This window comes from Lissotriton helveticus, chromosome 3_1, assembly GCF_964261635.1.
Source record: "Lissotriton helveticus chromosome 3_1, aLisHel1.1, whole genome shotgun sequence".
NCBI classification, from domain to species: Eukaryota; Metazoa; Chordata; class Amphibia; order Caudata; family Salamandridae; genus Lissotriton; species Lissotriton helveticus.
The window spans coordinates 1,755,915,752-1,755,941,669 of NC_136061.1; positions in this window are offsets into that span (position 1 = coordinate 1,755,915,752).

Sequence of the window (25,918 nt, forward strand, 5' to 3'; positions counted from 1 at the left end):
CATAGCCGCCAACAAGGTGAGGAAGAGTCAGGAGGCTACGTGGAGCCGGAGAGCAGGCGCTGATAGAGGTCGCGTTGGTGCGCAGCTTCACGGCGTCAGACAAGATGGCGGTCGCGGCCGTTGCAGAGCCGCGACCGGGACGAAAATGCAAGCCTGCGAGAATAGGGTCTTCAGACCGCCGTAAAAGAACTCATGGCGGGACCCCGGCACCTTCCCATGTTCGGCGCTGTTCACCCGGTGAGATTTGGTTAGCGCAGTCCGTCTGTCAGTCCCTGTGCGGACGGAGCGCTACCGCCGCACCGCCATTCAGATCGGGCGCTTAGCCACGCCCCCAAACCTCTCTCATTCTAAGGTATGGAGCTGATTAGAACCAGGAGAAACCTTTGGCAATTCTTGGCAAAACTAAACCTATGCTAAACCAGCACCTACTTCTTCCTCTGTAATAGACCTAGGTTAGGTACAATGTTGTAGGCGTATTTTAGAACCACTAGTTGAGTATTTTAGCCTGTGTTATTTATGTATGTATTTTTATATATGTCATAGCAACAGACAATGCTATTACATTATTATTTTATATAACTGTTTACGCTGTACGCATTATACTTCGCAATTTGTCTAACGATTGTAGCAGTTCATATCTCTTGCATGAGAAATAAGACTGTTCAATAAAACCCTTTTATTGAAACGCCCTCTATTTCTATGCAACTCTTTAGAAACGAAGCATGCACGATTGACTTAGTGAAATAGTTATCTATTGTTTCCACGACTCTGAAGATATTGTTCCGGCTCTAAGGGAAACAAAGTTGTCATGTTTATGCGGTTGTCAGAGATTAATCTCTTCTTGTTCAAGCGAGAAAGTTTCTAGTGACCTCTGAGTTAGCTGTCATACACAATTAAGTTTAATGTAATCGATTGAGACACACTGACCTCAGATCTATGTCAAATCTCTAGTGTATATTATTCCAATGAACAGAGGCTATTAGGGATATTGGAACTACACTACAACCACATCCCAATGAACCAGTAAGGGAAGGATCTCCTACACAGACAGCATCTTAAACTTAACATGAAGGACAAACAAGTTTAGCTTTTTCAAATCCAGCACAGTGCGGAAGTCCCCGGAAACCTTCCTTACCAGAAAAAGAATGAAGTGGACCCCTTGACCCCTTTTACAGGCCGGAGCAGGACGAATAGCCCCTTTCTCAAGAAGATCCCCAACACCCACCAAAAGTGCCTCCCGCTTTGGCGGAGGGGATGGTGAAAGAGTGTGGACAAAGAATACTGGGGGTGGAGAGTTGAAGATAATCGAGTAACCCTCCCTGACAATACGCAGGATCCAGTGGTCGGAGACAGACCTTGCCCAAGTCTCCACAAAAGTCAACAATTGCAGGCCCCCTCGGATAGTCTGGACGTTTCTATGAAAAAAAGGGGCAGGTTTTGGAGCAGTGCCACAACCACCGACTGCGGTGCATGGCCCAGACACCCCAGAATTAGCCCGCTGTAGTAGGGCTTCCAACCTCCACAATGAGCTTGCTCTGCTGAGCCTTCACCGAAAACCCAGTAGAATAAGGTAAAAAAAAGGGGTACAACAAGAGCCCGCTTCGCAGGGCCTCCACCCCGGGCGCTAGGGCCAGCTAAGGCGTAACCTCACCCCAATTGCCTGAAAATCGTGCTCAGAGATTCTGCAGGCCAGAACAATAAAAACAGGAAGTGCGGTGGGTCGTGCTTCCTCTTGTACTGGGTCGAGGGTGAACGTGGCCAGCTATGTTGGGGAGGGATGGGAGGACTGGTGAGTAAAAGTACTTTGAAAGTTCTGTTGCGGAGCTGAAGATCATTGTGTAACTCAGGTGGCGAGGAGGACTTATGAGGAGGTAATGGCTTCTAAGCACTGCATTTTGAGTTAATCTTGAAAATTCATATCTTCAATTGGTCTTGTTTTACCCAGATAAATATTCGTCTAAATTGGTGTGGAGTACTTTTGTGATGTTTTTGCTGTGTTACTGTATGTGTGCGCAAATAATTTACGCATTGCCTCTTTAGTTTAGCCTGACTGCTCTGTGCCAAGCTACCAGAGGGTGAGCATAGGTAAACTTTAAGTGTGTACTACCCTTACCCTGACTGGGACTGTGGTTCCTGCTTGAACAGGGTGCATACCTCTGCCAACCAGAAACCCCATTTCTAACAGTGTGGACGAAGCATATTGGCTTCAAGCTGTAATGAAGAACATATTTTAGCGTAAGAATGTGAACAGATCATCGCCCTGCTTCTTTAGAAGTAGAGTAGAATGTCTGTTTAAAATACAGAGTTACAATACTGTAAGAAATAGGGTTATTGTTTGAGTTGGATGAAATGCTATTCAAGCAACAACCAGAATCATTGTCAGCATGAAACACAAAAGTCACTGAATTAACCTGTACTTAGCCATCTGGTAGCTTGGTGCAAAAGCTTTAAAATTTAGAGTCAGTGTGTAAAGTTTTTATGAAGCAAACAGTAATAAAGTGAAAACACAACACAAGAAAAATCCCAATCCAATTTTAAAAAATAAGATACATTTTAATAAATAAAATAACACCAAAACAAAATTAGATCCTATCAGGGGCGTGGCTTGGCAGGCCAGCATGGCGGATGTGAGCTGAGTGTGTTCCGTTCAGCCTCACATTGATCCTTACTATATCCTGCCTCTTCGGCTTTCAACTTGGTCCCTGGGCTGCCCCGCTAACATCTCCCAATGAGAACTTCCCCCGGAGCTGATGATTTTTGGAGCCGCCGTAGGTTCGCAGGCGGAGGTGGGGTGATCGGCGGCGGCCTGCGTGCGATGCGGCCGTATCCTCAGCCGCGGCATAGCTTGGATTTCCTTGCCGCGTTGCCCGACACAACCGTGGCCACAGTGGGGGTGCGGGGCTTGCGTTGCGGGGCTCGCCCTACAACATTGGTGGTCCTTCGGTTCCCAGCTGAAGGAGTGGATTCTGTCGGCGGCCTGCTCCGGTTGCAGTGCTGAGTGGTGGAGACATTGGGAGTGTGGGATGCGGCCGGCTGGCCGCCATCTTGGTGCCTCAGATCCTGGTGGAGAGGGGGCCTCCTCGGACAGCCGGGGTTTCTACTAATCAGGCACCCAGCACATGAGTACCGCCACACTGCCTGGGAGGGCGGCCCGGCAGTGGCGGGCTCCTCCCGCTCCTTCATCTCCCCCCTCCTCTCATTCCACCCATTTGTAATCTCTTCGGGGGTAGCACCACCAGGGGTTCGGCGGCCTTGTGGGGATGCAGGGGGGTACCACATTTCGGGGGTGCCTCTGGGAGGTTCAGCAAGACTGGCAAGACAAAAGGCGGTTTGGGGGGCGGCCTGCCTCCACGTAGACGACACTGGGAGTGGGACCCCGACCTCCATCGGAATGGCTACATAGTCACCTCCTGGAGATTTTCCGGTCGATGTCGGTGGCATTGATTGGGCCACTATGACCAGAGACAAGCCTGGCGGTGCCTCAGCTAAACAGTACCATGGATAAATTCACGGGCCAGGGGGTCCGGCGGCGCTGCCTGGGGGTCTGAAAATGCTATACCAGATAATGCAGCCCTCGTGGCCGCCATTAAGCAATCCAGAGACGCCTTGGAAGCCAAGATCGGGGTGGTCGGCTCCGATGTAATGCTCCTACGCTAGGACCTAAGGAATGCAGTAGCCCGCATTTCAGAGACAGAGACAAGAATCTTGGGTATGGAAGATGTGGTCGCCACTCTGCAGCAGCATGTATCGTCACTAGAGACTACCCAACGGGGCCTAGCACTGAGAGTGGAAGACGTGGAGGGGAGGGCGCAACTCAACAACCTGCGCTTTGTTGGTTTTCCGCAGGACTGCGAAAAGGGGAATATGGAGCAGTTTCTTACGGACTGGCTCGTGGGCTGGCTCCCTTCTGGGGAACTATCGACTTGCTTTGTGGTGGAACGTGCACACAGGGCTCTGAAGCAGAAGCCCCCCACTCCGGGTGCCAGCGGGCTGTCATCGCCAAGCTCCTCAATTACCACGACAGGGACACCATCCTGAAACAGGCCCGGGCAAAGGAGCTATTGCTGTTCAATAACTCACGCATCTTAATTTTTCTGGACTATACTAAGTTGGTGCAGCAGCGGCGACAGTCGTTCCTAGCCACCAAGGTTAGCGTCCGTGAACTCAAGCTCCCTTATGCTCTACTTTCTCCGGCTAGGCTGTATGTAGTATACCGGTCCAGCACCCACTTCTTTGACACACCGGAGGAGGTATTTCACTGGACAGATGAAACTTTGCGGCTGCGTCCGCACTCTCCCCTGGGAAGAGATTCCCACTCCTCTTCAGGTTGGCCTGCCCGGAATCAGCACGGGCCGAGGGGAAGAAGGGGTAGACGCTCCAAATCCAGGCGCCACTCACAGTCTGCAGGTCCCATGGCCCGGGAGGGGTCCGTTTATTGGCCATGTGTCTGATCGGATGATACCAGGATGACCATGCTACTTTCCAAATTTGCGTATTGTTTATAGGCTGAAGGGGCATGTAGGTTGGCCAGTCTCTCCATGGGGCTCCACAGAAGGAGAGAAGGCCACTAGACAATGGGCTGTGACTTGGGGATCAGTTGGTGGATGTGGGGTGGGACCTCCTGTTGGGGTCAGGCTGCTCTGCCTGCCGCAACAGGTACTTCATTGTTTTGGAGGAACAGGGTAGGGGGGCAGTTGTGGGGTGTGTTTTTTGGGGGGGGTTTGTGGGGTTGCTGCACTATTTACTTGTGTTCTGGACTCTGTTACGTCTTGTGGAAGATTCTTGCTGCTGCCATGGTACTGTTAGTATACAGGAGGCCCCTGGTCTTATTCGGGTTCGTAGCTGGAATGTTAGAGGGGCACCAGACAAGATCAAACAGGGGCTATTCTGAAGTCAGCCGAACGAGCCTGCGCAGATGTATTATTGTTGCAGGAGACCCACCTCATGGGGACCAAGGAAGTATACTTTCAGCGCCTCGGATTTACACAGGTCTTAAATTCCGGGCTTGTGAGGAGTTCCAGAGGGGTTGCTATTTTAATACACCGTAGGATTGCATACACACATGTTAAGACTTGGGGAGATCTGCAGGGCAGATACTTGTTTGTACAGGGCATGGTATGGGGTGAGATTTTGGTACTGGGGAGCGTCTATGCCCCCACCTCTTTCCTTAGGGTTGGCGGAAAAGATTCTGACCCTGTGGACAGATATACCCAAGGGCCTTGCGGTGGTGGGAGGGGATTGGAATGGTGTGATGGATGTGGCCAGAGATAGATGGAGGTCGATGTTTATCTGAGGCCCGCCATCATACTAAACAGTACTCCGTAGTGACGAGTCTTGATTGGGTCTTCCCATGGCGCAGGATGCATGGTAATACGCAGGGCTATACATATCTTTCTGCAGTCCATGGTTCCTTTTCCCACCTAGATTATCTGTTCATCCCATGGGTCTTTGACAGCAGAGTGGCGGTGGTGGACATTCTGCCGTGGGGACTTTCTGACCACTCTCCAGTGGCACTTACTATATGAGCCGGGGGAGCCCGTGGGCCATTCCGATGGCACCTATCAATCTGGAAACTTCAGAAGGAGGACTACAAGGAACGAATAGAAGATGCCCTTGATCAATATTTGGCCATTAACTTGGGATCGGTTTCGGGGGCTGGGACTCTTTGGGAGGCCTTGAAGCCCACCATTCAAGGGGTAGATATCTAATTTTGCGCTGCAGCCCAAAGACGGCATAAAGAGGACCTGGTTCAAGCGGAAGCTACTATTCTTAAGTTGGAGGCGCATGAGTAGAGAAGTGTGGCTCAATGGTTAGAGCGGCAGACCCTGATGCAGTAGTCCGGCCGGGACCTGGGTTCAATTCCCGCCTCGGCGGGTCTCGGGCTCAATTTCCTCGGACCTGATAATTCTCGCTTCGGTGCCTATTCTAATCATGAGCCCCACTCTGCACCTCTGGGCAATAGCTTGCTTAATCTCTACAATGGCCCCAACGACGCTGAGGATGCCTGACTTCCCCTTGGGGGTGCCCAGGAGTGGGCTCCTCACAGGGAAAGGCCAGGAAGGGTTCCTTGGCGGTATTCGTACAAGCACCGAGATGCCTACGTGCGCTATACAAGTGTGTAATCATTTCATCATCATCATTTCATGCCAGAGAGGAAGGTGGGCAGCTGGCTTGACATCGGTTACTTCTAGCGCAGCAGAAATATTCTCATATCCGCTTATATGAGGCTCGACAGGCCTGGCTTACTACCCACAGTAGGATCTACCAATGCGGTGACAAATCTAGTAAAATGCTGCACCGATTGTGTCAGGTTTGATTCGCCCCCAGGCCCTTCCGGGTGTTGTGGGGTCGGATGGGCTACCTGTGTCAGGCACGTCGACTTTTGCATGCTCAGTTATATCCCCCAACGGAATGCCTCCCAGCGGAAGTCATTGATCGTTTCTTGGAAGATCTCCCACAGAAGGCACTCTCGGATGTGGTTAGGGAAAAATTGGAACGCCCGCAAACTGAAGAAGGACTGGGGCGGCCTGGGGTGATCCTAATTCTGGCAAGGCCCCAGCCCATAAAGGCTTTCCCTGCAAATTAAAAAGAAAATATTTTTTGCAGCTGGGACCCACTACCGCAGGTTGGTGGAGGAGGCCAGGGACTGGGGGTGTCTGCCCAGCGACTGGAAATATGCAGAGATAGTAGTTTTTTATAAGCCTGGTACACTCCCTCTTGAACGTGGAGGCCAAGATATTAGCTAAAGCTTTGGCGAACCGCCTCTGCCTTCACATAGCCTTACTGGTACACCCGGACCAAGCTGGGTTTACGTCCCAGCGTGCAACATGCCATAATATTAGGCAGGCTCATGTGGCAGTCTCGATGATCCAGGGACTGGGGGAACGGGCTGCGCTTCTGTTGGCAGATATGGACCGGGCGTTTGACTCCTTGAGTTGGCTCTAGGGGCCAGATGTAGGTAATTTTAATTTACCACCTCTTAAATACCGATTCATACCGAATCGGTATTTAAGAGGTGGTAAAATAGAGGGGGGGAGATGTAGGTATTTCAGGGTCGGTAAATACCGAATCGTTAAGATTCGGTATTTACCGATTCTGTAAATACCGAATCGGTATTGCCCATTGATTCCTATGGGCCTTGCAGCCCATAGGAATCAATGTGCAATACCGATTCTGTAATTACAGAATCGGAAAATACCGATTTTTGCAAGGGTGCAGGGGGTATCACTTTGACACCCTCTGGCACCCCAAAAATAGGCATGTGCACCATGTGGCACACAGACATGCCCTAAGGGCATGTCTGTGTGTCACATGGCACAGGTGTGCATGCACACATGTGCATGCACACCTGGATTCGGTATTTTACCACCCAATTGGATTGGGTGGTAAAATACCGAATCTGAAAGGCCTGCGGCACTCAAAGATGTGCTACCTACATATGCTTTTACAGACTCTGTATTTTTACCGAGTCTGTAAATACAGATTCGGTAAAATACCGATTCTGTAAAGCATGCTCCTACATCTCAAAATCCAATTACCGGTCGGTAACGGCCGAATTCGGCCGTTACCGACCGGTAATTGGCCACCTACATCTGGCCCTTTTTATTTGTGCTACTGCGGTGGCTGAATATTGGACCGTGTTTTTTGTCCTACCTCACCCTCTTGTATACTGACTTAACGGCCTTGGTGCGAGTGGCAGTCTTTGTTTCTTCTGCATTCCCTATTGGGCGGGGCACCAGGCAGGGGTGTCCATTAGCCCCATATCTTTTTGCTTTAGCAATGGAACCCTTGGCTGCTTGGGTTCGGATGGACGTTCAGGTGTCCTCGTTTGAATGGGCGCATGGACTGTCCGATCGCATCGCCCTTTATGCAGAGGATGTTTCGTTCTTTCTTACCAACCGAGAACGAACGGGCCCTCGGCTGTTGCGTATTATGCGGCTCTTCGGGGAAATGTCTCATTTATATATGAACCCTCGGAAGTCCACCCTATGGGTGTTGGCAGGTCGGGCGAGCTTGGTTCTTGGGCATCATCTGTACAGGTGGTACAAGGGGGCATGAAATATTTGGGGGCATATTTGTCCGATTCTCCCACCACGGCCTGGGAAAATAATCTTGCACCTGTATGGTAGCGGGTGCGTGAGGACATTAAGATCCGGTTCAACATGACCCTGTCCATCTACGGCTGGTCAGCCATCTTTAAGATAGTGTCACTCCCGCGACTAGTGTATCAATTACAAAATCATCCCTATCTGATTCACCCACGGTTGTTCCGGCAGGTGAATTCAGTTCTCGGACAGTTCCTTTGGGAGGGTGGGGCGGTGAGGGTGGCGGTCTGGTCGTGCTTCCTATCTACATATAGCGGGGGACTGGCAAACTCCGATATTTGGTCCTATATGTTGCATTGCATCTACTTGTCTTAAACAAGTGGTGGTATGGAGACAGGGCAGACCCAGCGTATGCCGTGGAGCGGTGCTCATGGGGGACCAGTCCCTACACACTATTCTTTACTCTGCTTCATTGAGGCGTCTCCTTCTGCCGGTCACGCAGATTGTTTTATAGATCTGGAGGCAGGCATTGCGGAAGATAGGCTGGTGGAATAGATTGACTAGGGAGACCCCATTATGGCACAACAGAAGTTTTCACCAGTTGCTGAGTCTCACCGGGTTTCGCGATTGGGATAATATTGGCATATCTACTCTGGGGGACGTTATGCAAGGCATGGTGTTGAAATCCTTTCAAGACATCCAGATGGCTTTCAGTTCTTTAAATATTTACAATTTCGGCATGCTTTTGCTTCCAGCCTGGAGGGTCTCGACTTGCTGCCGGAGTTTAGCCCGGCTAAGGTTTTTCATGGGGGACCTCCTAGACCATAAGATCTCCAAAATCTATCAGTCCCTTTTATGTGGGCCTCAAGCTCCCCAAATTTTTAGGCTAGAGGGTGCCCTAGGAAGCACTATAAGATCTGGAGGCGCTGGGTGGATTATCGAGGCCTAGAGCCGGAGCTGCCACAGGGGGCCAGAGTCGAGATCTAAAGTAACGAGTTGGCCTCTCCCGTTTCTTAGCACTCCCGTATGTGTGGCTCACGATTCCTCAGTAGAAAATGGTATTGTGGATGTTGAGCTCTAGTATAGATTGATGGCAGCCTGGGTCAGTAATATGTTGTTCCGGAATATGGAGACGGTGCGCTGGGGGTGGGGAAGTTGGTTGTTTGCAGGAATTGATTTTATTTGCATTGCCTTTCATATTCTCCTGTCCTTAAATATGCAAAAAGGTCGAAGGCAATGTTTTGTATTTTACATGTGGCAGCTGTCTCTTTGATTCAAAGGTCTGCATTACCTGTGCTATTTTGACAAATAAAATCTGTTTACAATAAAAACAAAATCCTATACAACCAGATTCTTTTTAAGATTTCAGTGAAATCCAGCACCTAAAAGACCAACATGCCAACCACGTGTATCTTGTTGTGTGAGACCCGGACAAAGTCAAAAGTTAAGGGTGACCACAATGGAGCGCAAGTCAGATACTCAAGGTGAATTAGGCCTGGTTTTGGCTGAACTTCAGACTGAGAATACATTTTGAAGTAAAAGTCCAGGAGAAGGTAGAGTTCACCGGGGCAAGGCAGCAGGCTGCATTCAAAGAGGAGTTGTCAACACCAGGGAGCACTGGACGAAGTCTCGGTAAAGCCATTGACAATGGCAGGAAAAAGCTCTGAGAAAAAGAAGCAGGATGTTTGTCGTTGTAGGAAAGTGCCCTCTTATCGCATGGTTGCCCACCCCCCCTTTTATTGTCAATTTTGATGTGATTTGACGACTGCTCTCTGGGTTCCTGCCCCCAGATTATTATTAATATTATACTCATTTGTAGGGCGCAGCGAATCATCCCCATGGGGTCTCTTGGAGCCAGAGAAGAGAACACCAATGAGCAGAATATTCCTAAAACAGCCAGGTCTTGAGCATTTTCTTAAATTGAGACAGTTCGGAACAGGCTCAGATCTCCTCAGGAAGACTGTTCCAGTGGCTGGGGGCTAGATGAGAAAAAGCTCGACCACTCATTTTAAAGCAGATTGTGATTACTGGATCTTAACTGACGCATGGGTCGATACAGGGCCAGTTTCTTTTTCAAATAGGCTGGGCCATTCCCCTGCAGAGACTGGAAGACCATACATAGCAGCTTGAAAATGGCTCATTTCTGAATAGGAAGCCAATGTAGTTGGCGTAGGAGAGGTAAAGAAGGGGTGCGTGCCGGTTTGTTGAGGGCGAGGCGGGCTGCTGTGTTTTGCACCACCTGTAGTTTTGATAATAAGTCTTCCCTTACTCCAACCAGCAGAGAGTTGCAATAATCCAGTCGACTAACCAAGAGCGACTGAATGAGGGTTTTTCTTGCCGAAAGTGGGATTCAAGGAAGATCTTTGTAAGCATCCGCATTGTTCCGAAACAGATGCCTGACAACGTCTTCACCTGTTCCTCCATTGATAACTTATACAGATACCCAGAGCCTATGTTCTTTCCCTAAAATATAATGTCACCAGACCCAATTGACAACTCTCTGGCCACATGTGGGTCTCTTATAAAAGGCAATCAAGGTACCAAGGGCACTGTGATCAGGAAAAGCCTCTGAGGGCTACAGCACTTATTTTGCCATCTTTAGAGGCCCTGTGCCTTTACACTCTGACACTGCCATTGCAGGCTGCTTGTTTTGGTGCAGAGAAAAAGTGAAGCATTGGCATGGCCCACATCCCTGTGAGCCATGCCTACAAACCACGGCCCAGGCAAGCCACCCCTCTAGCTGGGTGCAGTGTGCCAGTGGTAAGGGTACGTGTTCATGAGCCCTGTACCCCTACAGTGTCCAAGTCCGTTCTTGGGAATTGTAAGTGCAGCAATGCCATTAAGTGTATATGGTATGGGAGGTCAAAATTACGAACTCCACAGCGCCATAATGGCCTTACCGAAAATTGGGAAGTTGGGTATCAAACTTCTCAGCACATTAAACCCATACTGATGCCAGTGTAGGATTTAATGAGAAATGCACTCAGAAGGCATCTTAGAGGTGTCCTGGCTGAGTGGCTGCTTGCCAGCTGCCACCACCAAGCATGTTTCTGGACCCCTGGGTCAAGAGCCTGCGACTCTCTGGGTCCTGAAACAAAGCCATCCTGGGGCGAGGTACCAAGCCTCCTACCTCAAGGAAGGGCTGGGTCCACGAAGGGGAATCTTCAAAGGTCTGCCGCCTTTGGTGGGCTACCCCAGCCACTCTGTGCGGGAGAGTTGGTGGGAAAACCAAGACAGGAACAGAGGTGTGACCACCTTTGCCAACGCCACCCCTCAGGGGGGAGGCGAGGTGAAGCATAACTTTCAGTCCCCGCCATCTTGCAGATGGGGGGGACCCCACCAACCAGAAAGAGGCCTAGGTCCCACTCCCACTGGAGGGTGGCACAATAGGGGTTTTACCCACCCCAAGGAAGGGGCCCATTGGCCCTGACCTGTCCTTACCAGTAACATCCCAAAATGTAGTATTTGGGGGCAACCCCAAACTTTGCCTCCTCAGACCAGAGCCGAAAAGGAGAAAAGAAGAAAAAGGAACTAAAAGCCATGCAATGGTGAGGACAACTACTGACTTGGCCCCAGCCCTACCAGCCTTTCTCAACCTCAGACTCCTCCAAAAGAACTTCGGTGTGTCCTGCAGTCCTCAAAAACCCAGAGAACTCACCCTGCCTTCAAATCCTAAAAGGACTTTTGTCAACTGTGAGCATCGGACTTGCTCAAACCAAACCAACATGGACTCTGGTCGACTCCGTGGGTCACCTTCACTCTGTACCTGACAACCCGAGCCCGAGCAGGAGTGAATCAAACTCTCAAGGAGGTCCTACCAGTGATCCAAGCCCGGATCATAGTGACGCCCGACAAGCAAGCTCCTGAAAACCAACAAGCAGTCGTCAACTGAAGATCTCCCCTCAACCGCAACCGAAGGCAAACACACCAAACGACTCTGAGTCGAAGCAGTCCAGAGGAACCAACCACAACTGTCCAACTGATTCTGTCATCGAAGGAAGCAGGCCCAAAATCAAAAACTCCTAAAGATCTAATTCGCCTACAGCCACTGATCGATACAGAGGAATCCTTGACCGATGCCTGCAACCACCACCAGGACTGCATCCTACACCCAGCCGCCTCTGTGCCACTGGCGGTGTAGTTCTTGTGTGGGCCATTTTGCCTTCGTGTTGTCCCTAACCCCAGGAGTCCTTGTTTATCCAACTTGGTGGCCTGCTTGCTGAAGTCCACCACTCCCACAGCCATGCTAGCCCATTGGCTAACATATGGGCCGGGCACTCCGCACCTGGTCGCCTCGGTGCCGCTGGTGGTGCAACTTGCTGCCACACTGTGAACCTATTCTTACCCATGGACCCGTAAACCCCAGTTCTGCTTTCAGAGAACTAAATATTTGCTCATGAGTACATTATAGAAACTGAAATAAATTTGCAGAAACATTGACCTTGTTCTTCCTACCCACAGGAAATGTACCAGCCTGGTATCTTGCGATACCTGACTGAGCAGGAAAAGTTATTACAAAGTAATCCAACTCTATATTGATTCACTGCATTTGAACTGTCATTTGATTGCATATATTTCTACAAAGTATTGCTATACATACCTGTACCAGACGTGGATTGGATCTAGAAAAATAAACTACAAATACATACTATGTTTATACAAACAAATTGTTCAGTTAGTCCTTGAGTGTGTGAAATCATTCCTTGCCTGAGTGTATACAATAAATGCTTAACACTACCCTCTGATAAGGCCTTGCTGCTCGACAACACAACCACAAATAGAGAGTAAGGTACTATCTACTTTTACCTCTGCCTACCTTTGGGGATCCACTGGACTCTGTGCACACTATACCTCACTTTGGTATAATATATACAGAGCCAGCTTCCGACAGCTGTCATCAATTGGGAGCTGGTCACCATCGAACCCAGTGAAAATGCTTACCTTCAGACTTAGACAACATTTTGGAAGACTGAAACCTCCAGCGTGACAGAGCTACAATCTGTAGCAGAAGAGGGCTCCATGAGGCCAGAGACTATCACTGAGAGGTCCTGGTAAGCAGGATTTGCTGCTGCATAGAATAACGTAGCAGGAGCTACTGCACAGTCAGACCAACTGGCAATTCACCTTGGGTGGATCCACTGTCAGGTAGCTCCTATTCTTCTGTCAGTTCTTCTAGTACTTTCAGTGAAACTTTTTAGAAGTCCCAGGTTTAGGGCTAGGCAAGACTTGGAAGACACCATTTCGTGGGGTGGGGATCAACACTCAGTCCGGCAGAGATGAGGTGTAAAGTTCAAGGTCTCTGGAGCTTGTTATGCCCCTGTAACTCAAACAGAAGGCTAGCCAACTATCCCTTGCACTCATGTTTGGTGGTCCTGTGTTCATGGAGATGGCCCGATTCTCCTTCAGGCATCAAAGTAGGCCGCTAGCAGCAGGGAAGTCCTCTGGGAAGCAAGGTCTTCAAGCAGCAGAGCAGTCCTCTAGTAGCAGCAGTGCAGACCTTTGGAACCAAGGCAGGCCTATAGCAACAGGGTGGTCCACTAGGTGTCCAGGAAGTCCTTCTGCAGTCTTCCACAAGGTCAGAAATGTCCTGAAGAGGTATTCTGGGGGTGCAATATTTATACTTAGTGCCAGCCTTTGAAGTGGGGGAATCATCCAAGCTACCCCCACATCTGGTTCTGGAAAGTTCTTCACTTAACCTACCAAAGCTCCCAGAAGTCTGGGGTGAAAAAAGGCCAATACCAGGTTCCTTAGTGTGTGTGTGCTGGAGACAGCCCTTTGAACTGTAGGTGGGCAGGGGATAGCTCTGGCCCCAGGCATCCTGGCAGGCTGGCCAAGTCTGCCAACACCTAATCCCCTTTTTTCTCACTGAGAGGAATACACAAAGACCATGAGTAAAAGTAATTCACAGTCATGTAACCAGCCCAGCCAAGTACCACGCATAAGGCAGTAGATTAAGGCATTTCAGTGTGGTGGTCTACATCTCCGCACTAAAATGCATTGTCATGCATTTATAGCGTCTCATTATGTTATGTTATGTTATGTTAAATGGGTACTTATAAGAGTGTCACCCCTCTGAGGCGTGAGAATAAACAGTTTGCTATGCAGTGTGAAAACCATGGTTATTGCTGGAATAGCCAGGTTTTCGGTGATTTCCTAAATGCTAGGAGATCTTGCACCAGACTTAATTCCACCGGTAGATTGTTCCACAGTTGCGCCGCCTGAACCTGGAAGGAGTGCCCCCCCCTAACCGCGCTCAGTGGTATTCAGAGGCAGATGCCAACTGAAGTGTTGAGTACCTTAATGTACGGCAAGGGCAATAGAACTGGACTCTCTTCATGATTTACCCTGCACCTATGCCGTGGAGAGCCTTTAAAGCCAGGACCATGGCCTTAAAATGGATCCTCTTGCAGATTGGGAGCCAATGCAGGGATTGCAAACATGTGGACGTCCGTGCTCTTGGGCCCAGCATGAGTATTGCCCTGGCTGCCGCATTCTGGTCCACTTGCAGCCTTGACAATAGATACTCCAGCAACCCTAGATACAGTATGTTCACGTAGTCCAACCTAGAGACTATCATATCTTGGACAACCGTTTTTCTATGAATGATAGGCAGGAGAGGCAGGAACTGCTTTAGCATCTTCAACACGTCAAAGCAAGAGCCAACCACTGCCTGAATCTGGGCCTGCATAGAGAGGTTCTCGACCAGCTTCACCCCTAGATTTTTCACTGTTATGACGGAAGTGGAAAGGGGAGACATATCAGCTGGCCACCAAATACGCCATACACTGCTCGGGGGGTGGCCGAAGAAAATTATCTCCGACTTTTCAGGATTACATTTAAGCTGATTAGCATGTAGCCAGGAGAACACTTCAGTCAGACAGGAGTTCATCATATCTATATATATATATATAAAAACAAATGTATGTATGTCTGTCTGTTTTGTCCTTTATGCATTACTACACCATTCATCCGATCGGCATGAAACTTTGGGAAGTTGTTGAGTACACTCCCGCTGAGGTTTCTGGCAAAAAAACAAAAAAATTAAAAATGTGTTAAATATCGGCCCCCCGGCCCCCCAGGGCCCTCATAATCTTTCCAATACTGAAAGTTTACTGTTTCCGGTGCAACTCGCTTTTGCAATGACCATCAACAAAGCACAAGGACAATCGCTGCAAGTGTGTGGACTAGATTTGGAGAATCTGTGCTTCTCACATGGACAACTGTATGTGGCCAGCTCACGCGTCGGAAAACCTTCTGATTTCTTCGTGTACGCACCAGACGGAAAAACAAAAAATACCGTGTATCCACAAGCACTCGAATAAATAAACAGAATTAAAACAACACTTTAAAATGTTTTCCATATTAAAATGAATACGTTTCAATAAAAATGACACAATGTAAATTGAATGTTATCATAACAAGTTCCCTTAAATTACCTTTCTTCTGAGATCGCAGCAACGCGCGATGGGTAAGCTAGTCTCCTATAAAATCTGAGTCTTTATCGCAGGTGAAGAGAAGCTGGGTGTCATCCTCATACGACACAATTTTTTCTCCATGAGCCTCGGCAAAAGATGCTAGTGGTGCCATATATATATTAAAAAGGGTGGGGTTCAACATTGACCCCTGTGGAACTCCCACCACCAAAGGGGGAATGAGGGCCCCAAAAGGCGGGGACCAAACTATTTGAGTGCGGCCTTTTAGAAAGGAGGCAAACCAGTTGAGTACCGTACGCCCAAACCGCATTCCTTTAAGTCTCGCCAGGAGTCGGTCATGGGGGACAGTATCAAAGGCCGCAGATAAGTCCAATAATATCAATGCAGCCTTGCCACCTTCATCCAAAACTTTCTTTATGGCTTCCGAAACTTCCAGCAGTGCTGTTTCAGTGCTGAAGTTCACCCTGAAACCAGACTGACTCTGGTGAAGAATTGAATTAGTTTCAACAAAAGTGGTACTGACCTGGTTCACGACTTTTTCTAAGGCCTTAGAAAAAAAAAGGAAGCAAAGATATTGGCCTGTAATTAGAAGCCAATTCTGGGTCCAAAGTTGATTTTTTTAATAGGGGAAGAATATTCGCCCTTTTCCACCTATCGGGGACCAGGCCAGACTGCAAAGACAGGTTAAGGATCCAGTTAAACGCAGGATTTATAATCTCCACTATTGATGCTATAATGATGGCCGGGCATGGGTCGGAGGGAAAGCCGGATTTAAGGCCTTTCTTGATTTCTAATGATTTCTCCAAAGGAACTAATGGAAACTGATTCAAAGATGGTTCTCTCACATGAGTTTAGGAGAAGTCTGACTCACCACTGTCGCTCAGCACAGGGGACATCATCAGGAAGGTCTACTGAATATTTTTAAACTTGTCATGGAAATAGGTGGCCAAACTGTCCGTCCATGCCTCAGTAGGGATGAATGACTTGGCCACCGCTATAGGAGAAGAGAATTCACTGACAATTTTGAAAATGTCCTTATTTTTGTTCTTTGCTTGGTCTTTTTTGAGGAGAAAAACTTTTTTTTCTCCTCAAGAACTTATTTATAGTGGGTCTTCAGCGCCGGAGCTGAGCACTGCTAATTAAACTACACTGACAGAGTAAAGCCTGTTAGCTGACAGCAGCATGTCTGCACTGCTTTTGGCAGGCTTGGGGTCTGAGTCAACTCGCTCAGCTGCCTACAAAGTACAACATGATGTTAACCTGACACTCCGGCGCAGCACCTCTGATTAACTCAGGATGTCATGAGTGCCATTGCCCAATCACTACTGCTGAGAAAGACTTGCAGGGTACACTTTGTGATACCCAGACCTGTAGGCCACACATGCAGCATAGTTTAACCTTTGGAAGCCCGCCAGCGCAGCTGGGGGCCTGCTGCCAGTGCTGCAACTCCTACTGCGTTGTATCTCTTGGGCCGTACGAGACCCAGCAGCGTAATGATCACCCGGATTGCCTCCCAGCGTACTTGGGGCCGCTGCTGGAGTGGTGGTCTGGTGCCTTATCACTGCAACCTCGCCCCCAGATATGTGATTTTCACAGCTTCAGAGCCTGGCAGCTTTCTGTAATGTCATTCCTTTTGTAATTCATATCTCTTCCTCTGATATCAAGGTACAAGGTCTGTGTCTTTCATAAAGCTACCAATTCCTTTGGGCAATGCTCCCTGATGTAATTTTGGTCACTGTGTTGATACAATACACTGCGAAGGCCTCGGGGTGAGCCCAGAAGAAGGAGCCAGTGACAGGAGATCCTTGGGAGGGGGCGCAGTGCGTTCGACCTTGCTTCTGAATCCCCGGTGTAATGTAGCACCTCCTCATTCTGTTGGAGTAGGTACTGCGGGGGCAGAGTGCATGATCCTGCAGCCTAGTCTGGTGCCATTGGATGGTCTAGAGGAACCCTTGCTCGCCTCTGAGGGGTGAGAACCCGCCACTGTAGAGCAATTGATCCCCCGCGGCTGGCTCCACCTGGCCGAAGCTGTCAGCAGAACTATGGGTCAGTCCTTAAGCATGTGTACGCCCCCAACAAGAGGATCCCTCTGCAACTCCCAGAAAGGTGAGAGATGCCACAGATGTTGCAAGGTTTGCAAGCAGTAGCACCTATATATAAGGGCAGTGACCTGTCTGTGATGTTATATGTGCAGGAAGGGAGAACGGCGTACTCTAATTAATAACCGGGAGACCTAGTGGGAGGTAATGAGGGGCCATGCACAGGCAATAGGAACATGCTGAGTTAATTCTTTCTCAGAAGAAAGGATATGCATGCTTTAAAGAGCCAAAGATGTGGCCTTAATGCTGTGTTGTCAGCAACATGTACAAATGGGCTCTCTCATTAGTACACAATATGCGGAGCATCATGTTTCAATTACGGCATACATTCCATGTCTTCTTGTCTTTAAAACAACTTTTATTTACCATTGCGTAATCTGTTGTATCACACATATTCAGGAAGGTCTGGCTTTTTATTCAACAGTACAAAAAAAAGTTATACTACATGTCCCATAATGAAATTTTATATTGGATAAGAAATGTCAACAATGGCTGAAAATGAAACACATTATAAGGCTACTTTTGGAAAGCAGTTCACCTGCCTTGGCACAACATAATGTTGCTCTATAGCCATCAGCTCAGGTCTAACTCCCTGACCTTCTCATGTGTGCACCCAGCTCTTGAGGGTGATCGAAATCAGCAATGCAGCTTTTGTTTGTACTTTATGCTGTAGTTCATATTTGCATTTCCAGAAATTATTTAATGCTACTGATCTGTTCACATCACCAATCCTGCAGTCTGTTATTATCATGATTACACATGTTCACAACACCAATCCTGCAGTCTGTTATTAGCATGATTACACATTTGTTTAACTACAATCAAGGTGCATGGTCACTAACACTCTTCCATTTCTGGTGCCTTCCAGCAGTTTACAGATCTTTTTAGAGTTTCTTGTTGCTGAAATGGGTGTCATTTATTTTTCTTTTTTTTTCAAAACCTTTATTGACAAGTTCAATGCAGTTAAAATACAGTTTGCATCAGATCAGAGCGACAAACACAGCACATTTTGAGTCGAATAACGAAAATGTAAAGAAATTCCCAACATGCAAGAGAGAGATTCCATGAGGCACTGTCATGGTACCAAAATTAACATGATAATTCGCACCCTAGAGGAGGCGTGGCACAGCCGCAGTGATGGTGATGAGTTCAGTGAACAGGGGAGAAAGAGGGATAGAGGGAGGCAGTTACTGACCAGCACCGGAGGCCACCGTGGGCGGGGTGCCGGCGGGGAGCGCGGGAGAGGCAGCACAGCTCAAAGGATTTCGGGAATGAAGGTATGTCACTGAAGGTCTCCATATGTTGATTGGGCGAGACCTCACAGGGAGTAAGTCCCAAAATTCTGATAGCAAGGTCTGGCATCTCAAGGCGTCCTCGAGCGAGTGAGTAAACCTGGGCACTGGTCTGCGACCCCAGCACATGGCCACCCTATGCCTAGCCAAGACAAGCAGCATTGCAATCAGGCGGTGAGAAGCATCCGGGCAGAATTTTACAAAGCCCAGCAGACATAATGGAGGTTCAGGCTGCACCGGCACGGAGGTAATCTCGGAGATAGTGGTGCATACCGCCTGCCAGAACTCCGACACCTTGGGGCACAGCCATGCTGGGGCAGCTCAGCGCATGCAACTATCGCACGGCATTAGTAACGGGAAGTTGGAGAGTCGGCGTAGTCCGGACCAGGCCCAACGCAATGTCTCAACCGTGTCCACTTCCGCACGCGGGCGACTCGCTGGGGCAAATAAGGCTGTGGCCAATGGCCAGGGGGACGCGATGTAAGTCTCCACAGCCACGTGTGGTTAATAAGGAGAGGGATGGATCCAGAAATGCAGAAAACCGGCCTGAGCCCATAGGGCGTATAGCTTAAAATTAGGAGCACCCATACCCCCTACCGACATAGGAAGAGTGTCTCTAGGTGGCTTACCGGCCCAGACGAGAGAGATAATCAAAGAACGTAGTTTGCAAAAGAAATGAGCAGTGAGGAGGATAGGGATATTCAAAAAAAGGTAAAGGAATTTCGGCAGAACAACCATCTTAGCAATGTCTATGCAACCGGCCAGAGACAATGAAAGCCGACTCCAATGCGGAATTTTGGATTCCAACCAGTCCACCGCACGCCCGAAGTTAGACCTCCAAAGGTCATCCAAGTCCCTACTCAGCCAGATGCCCAGGTAGTGGGTGGGGCCGGAGGCCCAAATAAAGGGAAAGTCTGGTGTAAATGGTCTGGTGGCATCCGTAAGAGGAAACAGCACAGGCTTACTCCAATTCATCTGTATCCCAGACAATCCACCAAAGCATACTATCTCACGTACAAGAGGGCTAAGATTGTATTGGGGGTCGCGAACATACAGAGTGATGTCGTCCGCACACATAGAGACCAGGAGGGAGCGGGCCGAGAAACCTATGACCCTCTGAGTGTGATGCTGCCCGAGTCTGGTTCCAGAGGCTCCATCGCTATGGCGAAGAGATTAGGTGATAGAGGACACCCCTGCCGGGTGCCGCATTCAATGCAGATGGGATCCGACATCTGCCCATTAATTCGGAGACGAGCCGAGGGGCGCAGTATAAAGAAGAGATATCTTTCATTTAATCATATTGCTACAACTGATGTAAGGTAGGAGAAAAAATAAAAAGGGCCATTCAAGCGTGTCAAACGCCTTAGTGGCGTCTAGAAGAGCAGCAACTGCAGGGAGACTAGGTTGATCTGGTGAAGCACCGAGAAAATGGTCCAGAGATTGTGCGAGGTGGCCCAGCCAGGAATGAAACCAAACTGGTCAGGGAGAGCAATGAGAGGCATAAGTAGTAGAAGGCGAGAGGCCTTCTACTATTTATGCCTCTCAAGAGGGGGAGATAGGAGTCTCGACAATCGGCTGGCTTGTCGGGCTTGAGTAACAGCGTTATCATGGCCTCACGTAGAGACTGAGGAAAGAGTCCATTACCAAAAGAATCATTGTACATAGATGCCAAATGTGGTTCTAAAAGTGATGCATAAGTTTTATAAAAAGAAGCTGGAAGACCATCCAGACCGGGAGCCTTGTCACCAGGCAAGCTATTCATGGCAGCAAGTATCTCCTCCTTAGTGAAGGGCTCTTCTAAGAATTTCCGATGATAATCCTCCAGCCATACCAGCGTGATAGTCTCAAAATATTGTTTGAAGGCCTCGCGCGAGGAAGGGGGGGAGCAGCAGTATAGAGCTGCGAGTAAAAATACTTGAAACTGGCCTTAATTTCTTCAGGAGAGGTGGTTCAAGTGGGGCCCCCATCACTAAGAGCCGTAATATACGACACAACACGGGAAGGGCGTAAGAGGTTGGCTAAGGTCTTTTCTAGGCCGATCACCCTCCCGAAGCTACGGGCTCGGGTCTCTCTGCCCAGGAAGTAAAGCTCTCTATCAGCCTCTTCCGTAAATTCAGTGTGTTTTTGTCTTAGAAGTGCGAGGGTCTCTGGCCTGGGGTGTGCAACCTAAGCGGCATCCAGAGACCTAATTTCAGTTTCCAACTTTGCCAGAGTGGTATGGATAGAACGGAGGACACCGGCCTGTTTTGAAGCCTTCCCAAAGTACACAAGGAGAGTCTACCGAACTCACATTTAGAACGAAATAATTGATGATGGTTGTTTGGATCTCATCGCAGAAGACAGTGTTGCGGAGTGCATTCGGAGGGAGTCGCCATGTGGGGAGTGAGGGAGACGAACACCGATTTGAACTGGTGCATGACCCGAGAAGGTACGCACCATATGAGTGTCAGAGTTAAGCCAGGTAAGGACATCCGGGGAGGCGAGCCAAAAATCAATGCGCGACCAGCAGCCCCGAAACCCCGAGACACAAGTTCGCTCACGGGCGTCGGGCCACATATGACGCCAGGCTTCATAAAGCGAGTTGTCAGTAAGTATGGACTGAAGTCAAGTGGTAGCACGCTGATGGGATCAATGGGGACCAGAACGGTCCATTTCCACTGAAAGAGTAACATTAAAATCCCCTCTCCAGAGTATAGCCGCCGGGCCAAAGGAGGAGATAAGATGCCAAATGTGAGTAAAGAAAATCGGTTTCGTCTGAGTTAGGGCTGTACACAGCAGTGATCGTCATGGGTTCAGTCAACAAGGAGCCAAGCTACCAGAGCATCAGACAACAACCAGTGATTAGTAAACCTAGAAAGTACAACCAGTCAGTCATTGTCGCTAAGGCGATCATCCCCAGTGGGCTGGGAGCTGGATGGAGAGGGGCGTGTTGATTTGTCGAGTTTCTTTGCAAAGGCAATGGCATCTCTGGTATCCGGGAAAATAAGCGTTTTTGCGCCCTGCCGAACTCTCAACTTTGCTGGGTATGCCAATGAGTAGGAGACCTTGTGTTTTTGCAAAATGCGCTTTGCAGAAAGGAATTCACGTCTGGCAGCCTGACAGTGAGAGTGTAGTCTGGAAAGAAAGAGAGCTTATTGCCTTGATGATTTATTTTGCCCATGTCCCGCGCCGCACGGAGAATGGCATTACGGTCTCGGAAATTTTTTATTTTTGCGATGATAGGGCAAGGAGGTAGATGGGGACTGGGGCGTGGACCAAGTGTGGGTGTGCGAGTTCAACAATAAAAACTGAGGAGAGCACATCACTGAAAAGTTCCTTGACCAGTTACTCCACGAAGTCCTCCATAAAGGCTATGTCGGTGGACTCTGGAAAGCCAGTTATGCTGAGGTTACTCCGACGGGAGCGCGCCTCCAAGTCCTCGTTTTTCTCCCGGATAAGAGCAAGAATTTTGTCCATCTGTAGCAGCTTCTGATGATCCTGCATGGCAGCATCCTCAGCGTCCAAGACCCTGAATTCGACGTGGAGGAGACGATTGTCGTGGGAATCAACACAGGCCTTCACAGAGTCCAGCCGGGCAGAAATCTAGTCCCGTTGAGTCGCTATTTCTGTGACCGTCGATTTGACATCCAACATGATAGCTTTTAGGTCATCATCGCAGGAGGGGGGCGAGTCCATAGTTGCTTCGGGGTACCCAACGTCCAAGCCAGCGCCGTCCTGGCAGGTCGACCTGCGATTTTCTAATGCAATTTTGGGCTGTTTGAGGTCGGCCTTCCCCATGGCGGAGGAGTCTCACAGCAGGCGCCACCAAGAGATGAGGGAGCAACAGAGCGCCCAAGATGAGCAGCGTTGGCACCAGGAGGAACCGCTAAACCACCTCCGAGCACCCACAGGGACTAGAACTGAGGGCACCTGGACAGAGGAGAACGGCCTGCAGGGTGGACCTCAGGGTGGCAGCCCGGTCGGGAGAGCTTCACCGTCACAACTCTTCAGTGAACAAAAGCCTGGTAGAAAGACAAATGGGCAGGCAGAGAGCAGATAGAAGATTTGAAGGATCCACTGCTCCCCAAGAAGAAAGTACAGTCACCCAGCTCAACAGGGGCCCAGAGATCAAGACGTGCGCCCCACTGCACCCAGGTCCTACAGATGAAGCCTCCGCCGAAATGGGCCCAAGAGGAAAGAGGCCACCGCAATGCCAGGAGTTCAAATGCGGCACCTCAGCAGGGGTGGGATGGACCAGTCTCAAGAGGCACCAGAAAGCAGCTCCGCAGCGGTACTGTGGTGATACAAGATCCAGCTAAAAGGCAGGCCCCCAGCAGCAGCTTAGGTGCAGGCACCGCACGGCCAACGGCGGGAGCAGTACCAATTGCCCGGGGCCAATTCCTGGGGAGCGGTCAAACCCGCCTTCAATATCAGCAGAAGCAGACGTGGCGGAGTGGGCAGGCCCAGCCACAGGATGCACCCGGCCCACACAGATCCAGAGTGCAGCGTCAGGGCACAGGTTGGGTGCGGGGAGACATAATAGGCCTCTGTGAGGCTAGGCCCCTGATGTCGTGTGTGGTGGGGATGGTGGGGTCACAATCCGCCGGGAGAGGTCTGAGAGGTGAGAGCGGGACCAGAGATCACCGCAGAGCACCGCAGCAGTGGAGTGAAGAGCGCACACAACCAGGGGCAAACGTGACGGGGAGACGCGGGGGGCACACAGCTCGCATTACCAGGCCCGGGCAATGAGAGCGAGCAGGGGTGGCTCCAAGCAGGAGCAAGGGTGGAATCTGGTGCCGGAGCACCCTAGGCCCGGGCCAGGCAGTTTATCGCGTGCGCCCCCAGCCCCGCCACAGAGAGCTGCCGGCGGTGGCAACACTCATCGGATGGCAGCGAAAAACCACCAACGACCCTCAGGCTGCATAGAGCCCCAGGCAGCCCTGCTGGCGGCAGAAGCGAAGTGGTCCGGCCCCGCAGGCCCGTGAGGTGAAAGCCCAGCGCCTCAGACGGGTGGCAGCTCCCAGTCCGTGAATGATCTCGGGAGGCGAAAACAGCTCAAAGCGATGCCGCAGGTGAGGATCTAACAGGGTGTAGAGCCCACTTAGAGTGCAGCCATCTTGCAGCTGGCCAAGCCACGCCCCCATCGGTGTCATTTCTGACATTTATATATGTTTCCCTCATTTTCATTGCTTGATTTTGCTTGTGAGAAAGTGTCACTCATGGTCGTTGAATGTCACTCATAATTACACTGAAATTATGAAAGTGTCACACATACGCAATCTGAAACCTTGGCGTCTATGCTTGACCCGGGACACAGGCAGCAGGCACCAAATGCTCTACCCTTCTGCTTGTCTCTGCCCTACCCTGACATTTACGGCCAGAGCTGTCGGCATTGGAACTGAGTAACCAGGTTCAAGTCTCAACACCTGCTCAACGTTCTGGGATTCTAGGCAAATCACTTAACCTACCCATGCCAAAAGAAACAAGACCATGTTTAATGTAAATATTGCTGATATAAAGCGCTCCAGTATCTTAGGGGTTGAGTTTGCGTTATATAAAAACTGCAGAAAAATGTAAAAAGACGTCAAAACAAAGCCTTAACGTAATAAGGGGACAAAATTATACCCATTTAGTGACTGATTTTCACAAAGTGAAACCAGAAAGCCTGGATAAATCACGGCTTCCCTGCTTACATTTTCTGATCTTAGGCATAGCACTTTCAAATATGTGATTTCAGAATACCAGCTGCACAAAAGCCTACTGTGATTGATTTAATAGACCATAATGCTGCTTGATAGTGATATAGGACACAGACGGATTCAAATAAAAACTACCCTGCCACTAATTTTACTAATGGTACTGTCACCACTTTAAGGGCGGAGAGAAATGGTTCTAAATCTATGTTGAAGGAACTCTCACTTTTAAGAAGCACCTCTCAGTGCAGCGCTGTCATGTGACCTATTAATGTCTAAGCGTACAAATGTTAATTCAAATATTTTCAAGGTCCAGCTCATGCACAGGCTCTTCTTTCCATGTATTATCGTTAAGGCTTTGAGTATTTTTTTTATTAAAAAGCCAAAATGTTTTTTTCTCCACTTTCCTGTCATGCATTCTCTCTGTTCTTTGCCAATCCTGAAATTATTCCTTGTTCCCTGTTTAATGTTTGCATTATTTCCGTGCTTTTTCTATTACTGTGAAACTGTCATCTCCCTTTTAATTGTGTTTAACTCATATTGATTTCATTCCATTTCCTTAAAGTAATGTTTTCGTTTCGTTTTGCATTCGAGATATCCTGTTATTTTTGTTCTTTGTTTTAAAAGTAGTTAATATCTCGAGGGTGTCCCTTTAAATAGTCAGAGGTCACGGCAGAGTAAAGAAATAAAAGGGTTATGTTATATATTGACACCCTTTTCTTCGAGTGTCCCAGTAAGCGTGTAAAGCAGATTGATGCATTCATTACTGACAGCTCGGTGCGCTGCTGCTTCTGCCTTGCTAAAGCCGAGGCTGCCTCTCCTGAGGTGGGCGGGGCTGCTTGTGGGCTCGTCCGAGGTGTCCAATAGGCAGGACGTCCGGAGTCTGCCGAAGCAAGGGGATACAGGATCCCGAGGGGATACCACATATTACACAACACCGGAAGGTCAAAGCGTGTTTACAGACATGGCACCACGTGTACGGCAAAAAATTACACCTAACTGTCCTGCCGAGCACTTAGAAATACATCACATTGTAGATAAAAATAAGTGCGAGTTACCTCTTTAGTCTCCTTCACTAGCGAGCGCATTGCCTACCATCTTCCAGAGGCTTCCTTTCATGTCGGAATATCCCAGGGTCTAGTAAATAGTTCCCAGTGCTGCCTTTGTGTTGTGTTGTTTCATTGCAAACAGCTGATGTGAATAACTCGCACCACCTTCTCTCCTTATTACCGCAGTGATTAGCCTTTAGCATTCTTACAGAATAGCTCGTGCACCTCTGTGTCGCGGCTGGTGCGAAGGTGGTACATTCAGCTCAGAATCAGAGCTCACACTGCAGTCTCTTGTGGGGAATGATGTTTTTTTCTCTAAAAACCCCGG